Below are 7468 nucleotides of genomic sequence, written 5' to 3'. Positions count from 1 at the left end.
ATATTATTTTTGTTGATATTGGCTCCACGGACCAGCCTTTTGGAATGTGGTCCTATTCACTTTCATTATCTTACAGAAGTAAGAATCACTCCTCCCATATCAGCAGTCATTTGTATGACAGTATGATATGAATATGGTTATACCTTTAAGTAGTCAGGGATTGGAGTTACTATGCACTAAAAATGATTCAACACAGGCCATTATTGTCTAAAAAATTGCTTCTTATAAACTACTGTAGGTTTAATTTCTACATGTTTTCCCCTTGAAAAGGAGTAAATGGTAGCTGAAATCTGAAGAGTATACTCACTTGGTGATATTGTGTTTAATGTTGAATAGTGTACATCCAAATTCAACCATGTCTGTACACTCTGCCCCGACTCATATCAGCAGATACTTGAGAAATTCTTTACAGTAATAACAAGTTTGAAAACCTTTTTTCTGCCCTATGCAACGCTCTAATGAGGTATAAAAGATGGCACTGCAGCACATAAAATCCTGACACTGAACCAAGTGGAAAGGCAAACATAAAGGCCCTATAGGCTGTATTTTGTGGATGGTCTCTACACATGTATGTAAATGATCGACTTTGAGTGGCTCCCCCAGCACATCCTTGCAGAGCTGAAAGGATTTCCCAGAGGAACAAGTGGTTAAGGACAGAAAACGGGGTAGGCATGGAGGGGGGAGGACTGAAGCTTTACAGAAGGAGGTTATTGGGTGAAATGAGACCTTGCTCTAGGCAAGGATTGAGTAAAAGGCCTTCTGCATCTTGGGTTTATGTCTCTTTATAATCTCTCCCTCCTCTTCACCCCCTCACCCCCACCCCTTTCAACTATGTTCCTTTTCACCCCGGTTCCAGCCTTTCAATAAAAGAGGTTTTGTGGGGTGGGCTGTCGCATATTTATGTGGAATAGAGGAACACGAAACTGGCAGCTATCAGACACCTGAATCAGTCCTCTCAACCTCGACGGCGGCTGATACCAATCACTTTGTACGCTTTGCACTTCCTCTACAAAGGCTCTTATTCACTCAAGTGCACAGACAGTTGACTGACATTCCAGTCTATTGTGACTAATCAAGTCTGTTGCATTTGCGTTTAAGATTTTAGTCTTTCGTCGTTAGTTAATGATGACTTCTGCGTACCGTGTGTCACTAGTATTCACACGGAAACTGCATGTTGTGTCTTGTCATAGTGTTTGAGCTCAGTTTATTTTTCTTTCTCCTTCAGTGTTTTGTTCTTTAGCTTTGCTGATGGTTTGAGTCCACCTGAATTTAACCAGCATGATGTAACAGATGTACCCGGTCGCCTATCCTAGCTGGTTGCCAGTCATAGGGTACACAAAAAAAAAAACAATTCATATTCACACGGATGGGTAGTTTAGAGTCTAATGTACATGTTTTTGTACTTTGGGAGGACACAGGAGTAGAGAAAACCCTGGGGAGTACACATCACACAAAGAACCTCAATGATTGTTGATGATGATGTTTTTGGGTTGTGGTGTCCTGAATTGGATGAAACATTTCAAGGACATTCTACTTGCTCGTCAATCTATTTAGGGAAGATGGCGCCAATAACTCGTGGGCGTGTGACCTTAAAAAAACAGACCTGAAAGTAGGCCCTAAATATTACAATGTGGGAAAGTATGCACTAATAATTATGATTATAACCGACAACATGTTTGTTCACTTTCGTTCTGGAACTGTGGTCATTATTCACATTCCTTTATTTTTTATTATTTTATTTATTATTTATTTTGATTATTCATCTTCCCTACCTAATGAATTATCTTTAGGAACTAAATTCCAAATTTAAAACATAACCAAATGCCATTGATTATTAGACACACAACGTACAGCACTATAAATAGAAACAAAATACACAGTATGCAACTAAAATGAGTTGCTAGTACAACTACTGGTGGCTCATGGCTTATAACCCTTAAGATTCCTTGAAAACCTCCAGAAAACAAACATCTGTCCCAATGTGAAGGAAGATACAGACATCTGCAAAGGTTGGATCGAGACAATTGGGCTCTTTTTCTTCAATCCTCTCATTTTCGGTGTGGATTTTCCCGATTTATGTCCCTAGTGGACCATAGGGCTGTTGTTGTGGTTTTTGCTGGGTGTGGCTGGTGAATGACTGCATAAACAGATGAATGTCCTCCATTTTCATTTCCTTGTCAAGTCTTTTATTTTGGAATTGTTCCCTCTCTCTCTCGTTCTGTTCAGCAGGAAGACGTCAATCGGTTCTTGGTAATCCTCTACGGCAGGGGTCTCAAACTCAATTTACCAGGGGGCCACTGGAGCTAGGGTCTGGGCAAGGCTGGGCCGCATCAGGTTTTCCAAAAAAAAAAACGCATTTATTGAAAACAGAAAAATATACAAACTTTTTCAGTGCTTGGTTCCGATTTTCTACAAGAAAAGCCCTGATAAAACATTCCACTTTTCTCAAATATCTTAATTTTTATTTGTCTACACAAAATAAGATGACAAGAATAAAGAAAATCAATCAGTAATAAATAAATATAATAATAATAAAACGGTAAATAATAAAAACTTAAGAAACCACATATAGTTGGTGGGTATTTTTTTCAGATTAAAATGAACAAAGCATTATTAGAGCCCTGTAGACATGACAAAACACGACTATAGTCACATTTATACTCTTTTTATTTACAACATTGCACAACTGCAGGGTCTTGACACACATGCTAACTCGCAGACTAGAGATCTAGCGACCTAAACGGTAGCCTTCAAGTTATTTCCTTTAAACTTAAATAGCCAAAAACTTACCACTTCCACACGGATAGGGAGGATAACTATTAACAGTTATTTAACCTTTAACATGAACTTTAATCAAACGTAATATTTTTTCTGGGTACATGATACCATACAGCATCCATATCAAACTTGCGCGGGCCGCACTAACTTTCATATCAAGGTGGGGGCCTCAAACTAGTGTCCTGCGGGCCACATTTGGCCCACGGGCCGCGTGTTTGAGACCCCTGCTTTAACATGAACATTAATCAAACGTAATAATTTATTTTAGTGTCCTGCGGGCCACATGGCTTGCGGGCCGCATGTTTGAGACCCCTGCTCTAAGACATGAACATTAATCAAACGTAATAATTTATTTTAGTGTCCTGCGGGCCACATGGCTTGCGGGCCGCATGTTTGAGACCCCTGCTCTAAGACATCATCTCTATGTTCTTCAGAGCTGTGAGAATAGCCATTCCCATCTACCTCCAGCCAGTAATTTTGAGCCCCAAGAATACGTATCACACTCCCCAATGAGCTCTGTGTTTTTGGGGCCCCTGTCAGTCAGGGGTCTTTGGAATTGTCCTAACTTTACCTCGTAGTTAGTTAGTTCCTGTTTCTTACACAGTATGGTTGATATTTTTGTGTTAGTCTTCCTTCTGTGCCTCAGCTGCATTTATTAGATTAGCTGCTCTGTTTTATTCTTCATATTTAGTTTTATCTACCTCAGTCCTTTATTTATCTGTTCTTGTGCTGTCGCCCTTAGTTAGCCTTAACTGTGCTCTTTTTTTTTGTTGTTTTGTACTTTGTAGATTTGTGCTTTGCCGCTCTGTGTGAGTCTTTTGTACCGTAGATGTCCTCTGCCTCTGCAGCTGAAGTGAGTACCCTAAGTACCCTAAATGGAAGAGTACGTTACACTGGGGTCAGAAACAAAAGGTTCAATATTATAGTGATAATATTGAATATTCTAATACAGTACATGGGAGTAGGAAGTAGTCCAAGATAGACTGTTGGGTAACATGTCGCTCTACATCACAAATTGTAAGTTCAGAGTTATGTTTACAGTTCAAGGTGAACAAAAGGGAGTCTCATTCACCCCCCAGACTCTCCAAGACTCTCTGTGAAGCCAAGTGAGGGTATTGAAACACAGATTTGGGCGTTGATTACCATGGCAACAGGAAGAAATTTGGGTCAGCCCTGACAATAGCATGAGATAATCCTGCTAACAGTTGTTGTAGAAATGTAGCATACCGCATCAGCACAATAGACAGGAACATACATGATGTGTGTTTAACAAAATAGAAAATACAGTTATAAAGTAATATAGCTTTGCAGTTGTCACATGTATATTGTCCGTAGCTCACAGATTGAGCATGAGAAAAACCTCAATGTTAGGATAAAGCTTAGATTATTATTTCTATTCTATTTCTATTTGTGTTGCAGATGAGACGTATCTTCTCGCCTTCCATTTGCAAGTAGTTGAGTCAGTGCTAAAGGGAAAAAAAGAGTAGGCTCATGAGTTATAAACCACCATTCAGGGACCAGATTTCCAGTTCACTGCATGACTCGGGTCAATAAGGAACACAGACCATTTTTCTTATCTGCATAATTACACAGAATATCTCAGGCTGTCAGGATATGAAACAAAAATTACAATGTTTGATGGGTATCCCGCTGAGACAGAATGATTCAACTAGAAGGCATTCCAGGCCCCTTAGATAAGAAACAGATCTCTGATCTATCTTTTGGGCCATCTGTCACATGGAAATGAATCACGCCACATGCTTGTGTCATGCCAGCAAGAGCACTGTTTCCATAGAGTTAATTAACGGTAACTATCTAATGCAGTGCTTCTCAAATGGTAGGGCTGGGCCCCTTGGGGTCCATGAGAGGGGTGAGGGGCGGGGGTGTGAGAGGCAGTTGCAGGGTCCTTTAATGCAGTGTTGTTCAACCTTTTTTGAGCCATGGTACGTTTTTTTACATTGGAAATTTTTTGCGGCACACCACTAACCACCTCACGTGCATCACTAACTATTGGAAGAACGAAGTCCCGTGTTGCTACACGGACCAATATTTAATTGCTCTGGCAGACTTTACACCACGGACACCAATGACATATTTGCAGAAAATCATACATAAATGTTAACTTAAAAAAATATTAGATAATTCCTCACGGCACACCGGATGATTTTTCATGGCACACTAGTGTACCGCAGCACAGTGGTAGAAAATAACTGCTTTAATCTATAAATATTTGAACAATGCTGGTGCCAACATCTCATACAGTGGTTTGTACAAAAAATACGATCGTGTTCTCAAAAATAATAATAATCCCTCATTTATCGTCGTTTATTGTAATGGGATTCCTTGTTGATAAAAGGAATATTCTTGTAGTTACAGCATTAGAAAACCTGTTTTTTCAACATTATTAGAGTGCTCTAAACATGAAGCAACACCCCTATAGTCACATTTACACTCGTATTACCCAACATCGTAGAGATGATGAGAATGAATCAGCAATTTAAGACATATGCGTGTGTGTTTTTGCCAGATATGAGTATGAAACAAGTACATTTCGTCATTATCCGTATTTGTGTTTCAAGAAAATGTATTCACTCTTCTCATTCTGTGGTTGACCAGTCACACACAGCAACAGCCTCTCTGACACAGAGGAGCTTTTATTCCTATTATTCCTAATAATAGCCCGTTTTTTTCTGCAAAGTCTTGTGTGTGTGTGTGTGTGTGTGTGTTTCACTGAATATTACAGTAACATTACTGACACCTAGTGATCAGTGTGCAATGCTACATATCATTCAATTAATGTGTCATTGAATCCATCTTTTGAATACCTCGCGTTTGTATTTTAGTTGGCTGCATGGCGGTCGAGTGGTTAGCGCACAGACCTCACAGCTATGAGACCAGGGTTCAATTCCACCCCCGGCCATCTCTGTGTGGAGTTGCATGTTCTCCCCATGCATGCGTGGGTTTTCTCCGGGTACTCCGGTTTCCTCCCACATTCCAAAAATATGCTAGGTTAATTGGCCACTCCAAATTGTCCATAGGTATGAATGTGAGTGTGAATGGTTGTTTGTCTATATGTGCCCTGTGATTGGCTGGCGACCCCCGTGACCCTTGTGAGGAAAAGCGGTAGAAAATGAATGATTTTAGTTCATTTAGCCATTTTTATGCTTGAAAATGAATTAATTTAAAACAAAAGTACATTTAATTTGCTTCAAAGCATTTATTTTTAACTATTCATGATATATTACTATATATGAAAAACTGACAAAACATACCTATATGTCCCCTTGGGGACATATGACATCTGTCATATGGGCATGACAGAAAATAATAGAGAATCACTGATCTAATGTATCTAAAAGTCCAAGACCATCTGCAACCTTTAGTAGCTTGTTTTAAACACTTCATTATTCAATAAACAGTGCGCTTTGTATGTGGAAAGAATGAGATTGCTGACTAAACTCAATCAATAAGAACAAAGCTCTTGGAGTGGAAGAGGAAGTCTGAAAAACAAACGTCATGACATTCGGTCGATTTTCACCCAGATCGACTCCTATTTGACTCCTATACCTGCTGTACCTGTGGGGAGAGGGATATCTGGGTTGTATTCCCCTTTTGCTACTAAATCTACTTTTTAGTCAGAGAAGAGTAATAAGCAAAGGATTAAAAATGAGGGATTTAAAGTGTAATGACTATTTAAATGTGATAAAGACTCAACTTGAGTTCTTATGACGAGGATCGCCTTAGGAGGCAAACTTATGAATTAGGTGCTTCCGATGCAAAGGATTGAGCTGAATAGAAATATACAGACTTTTTAGCTCCACTAGTTAACACTCATTAACTCTTGCCAAGCGTGAAAGTGAAAGTTGGCACAGTTTAGAGCAGACAGTTAAAACTGATATTTGCAAGGAATCTTTAGTGTTCATAGTCCACAATCTTTCCGCCTTGCCACTCTGGCGCCTTTCTAATTGAATACCGTATGTGACACCCCCTTTCTTTCCTCCTATACATTTTGCTGTGTTGCTGATCTTTCGGTTGAGGTATCATCAGTTTCACCTGCAGCTCGGCTCAGCGTAGATTTTAAAAACAGATACTGCATACCTAGCAACCTTACAAAAACTGTTTGAGTACTTCCACTGATAATGGATAATGTCAGGATAATTTTTGCTTAACTGTTGGATTCGATTTCAGTTGCTCCTGATGCTGCGTCATCAGTAGGTAAATGTGCTAACGTGCTTGGAACGACTTGGAGGTGGATAAGCACTATCTATACACGTGAAAGACCATTTACCATAACTGAGTGCATGGTGAAGATTACCGAGTTATATAAGAATATCCTGTCTAGTTGTACAGGCGTACAAAAGACATTTGTAATCTGCAGTGTGGGTTCTTTCTCGATCACCCACGGATATGAATGGACAGAGCCTCCAGCTGAGTGAAACAGTCCATGTGTGAAATGTATTACTTGATTCTTAGGCCTTCCTTCCACATTGTGAACATGGACTTAACGCTACCCTTTATAGCTCTTTGACAGAGTTGAGAACCTGGCGTGATGTTAACTCAGCTTTTTGCTTTTACATGCAATATTTGTAAATTAGTTTTGTGAATGCACTCAATAAACATTTGCTATTTGTTTTCACATTCCTATCACTTACCAAGTCATTTAGTTGTCTAAGCAGCGGCCTATATGTGT

Source organism: Doryrhamphus excisus, linkage group LG13 (assembly GCF_037039965.1).
Source record: "Doryrhamphus excisus strain RoL-2023G ecotype Guam linkage group LG13, RoL_Dexc_Guam_v1.1, whole genome shotgun sequence".
Lineage (NCBI taxonomy): Eukaryota > Metazoa > Chordata > Actinopteri > Syngnathiformes > Syngnathidae > Doryrhamphus > Doryrhamphus excisus.
Note: the sequence above shows the minus strand (reverse complement) of the source record.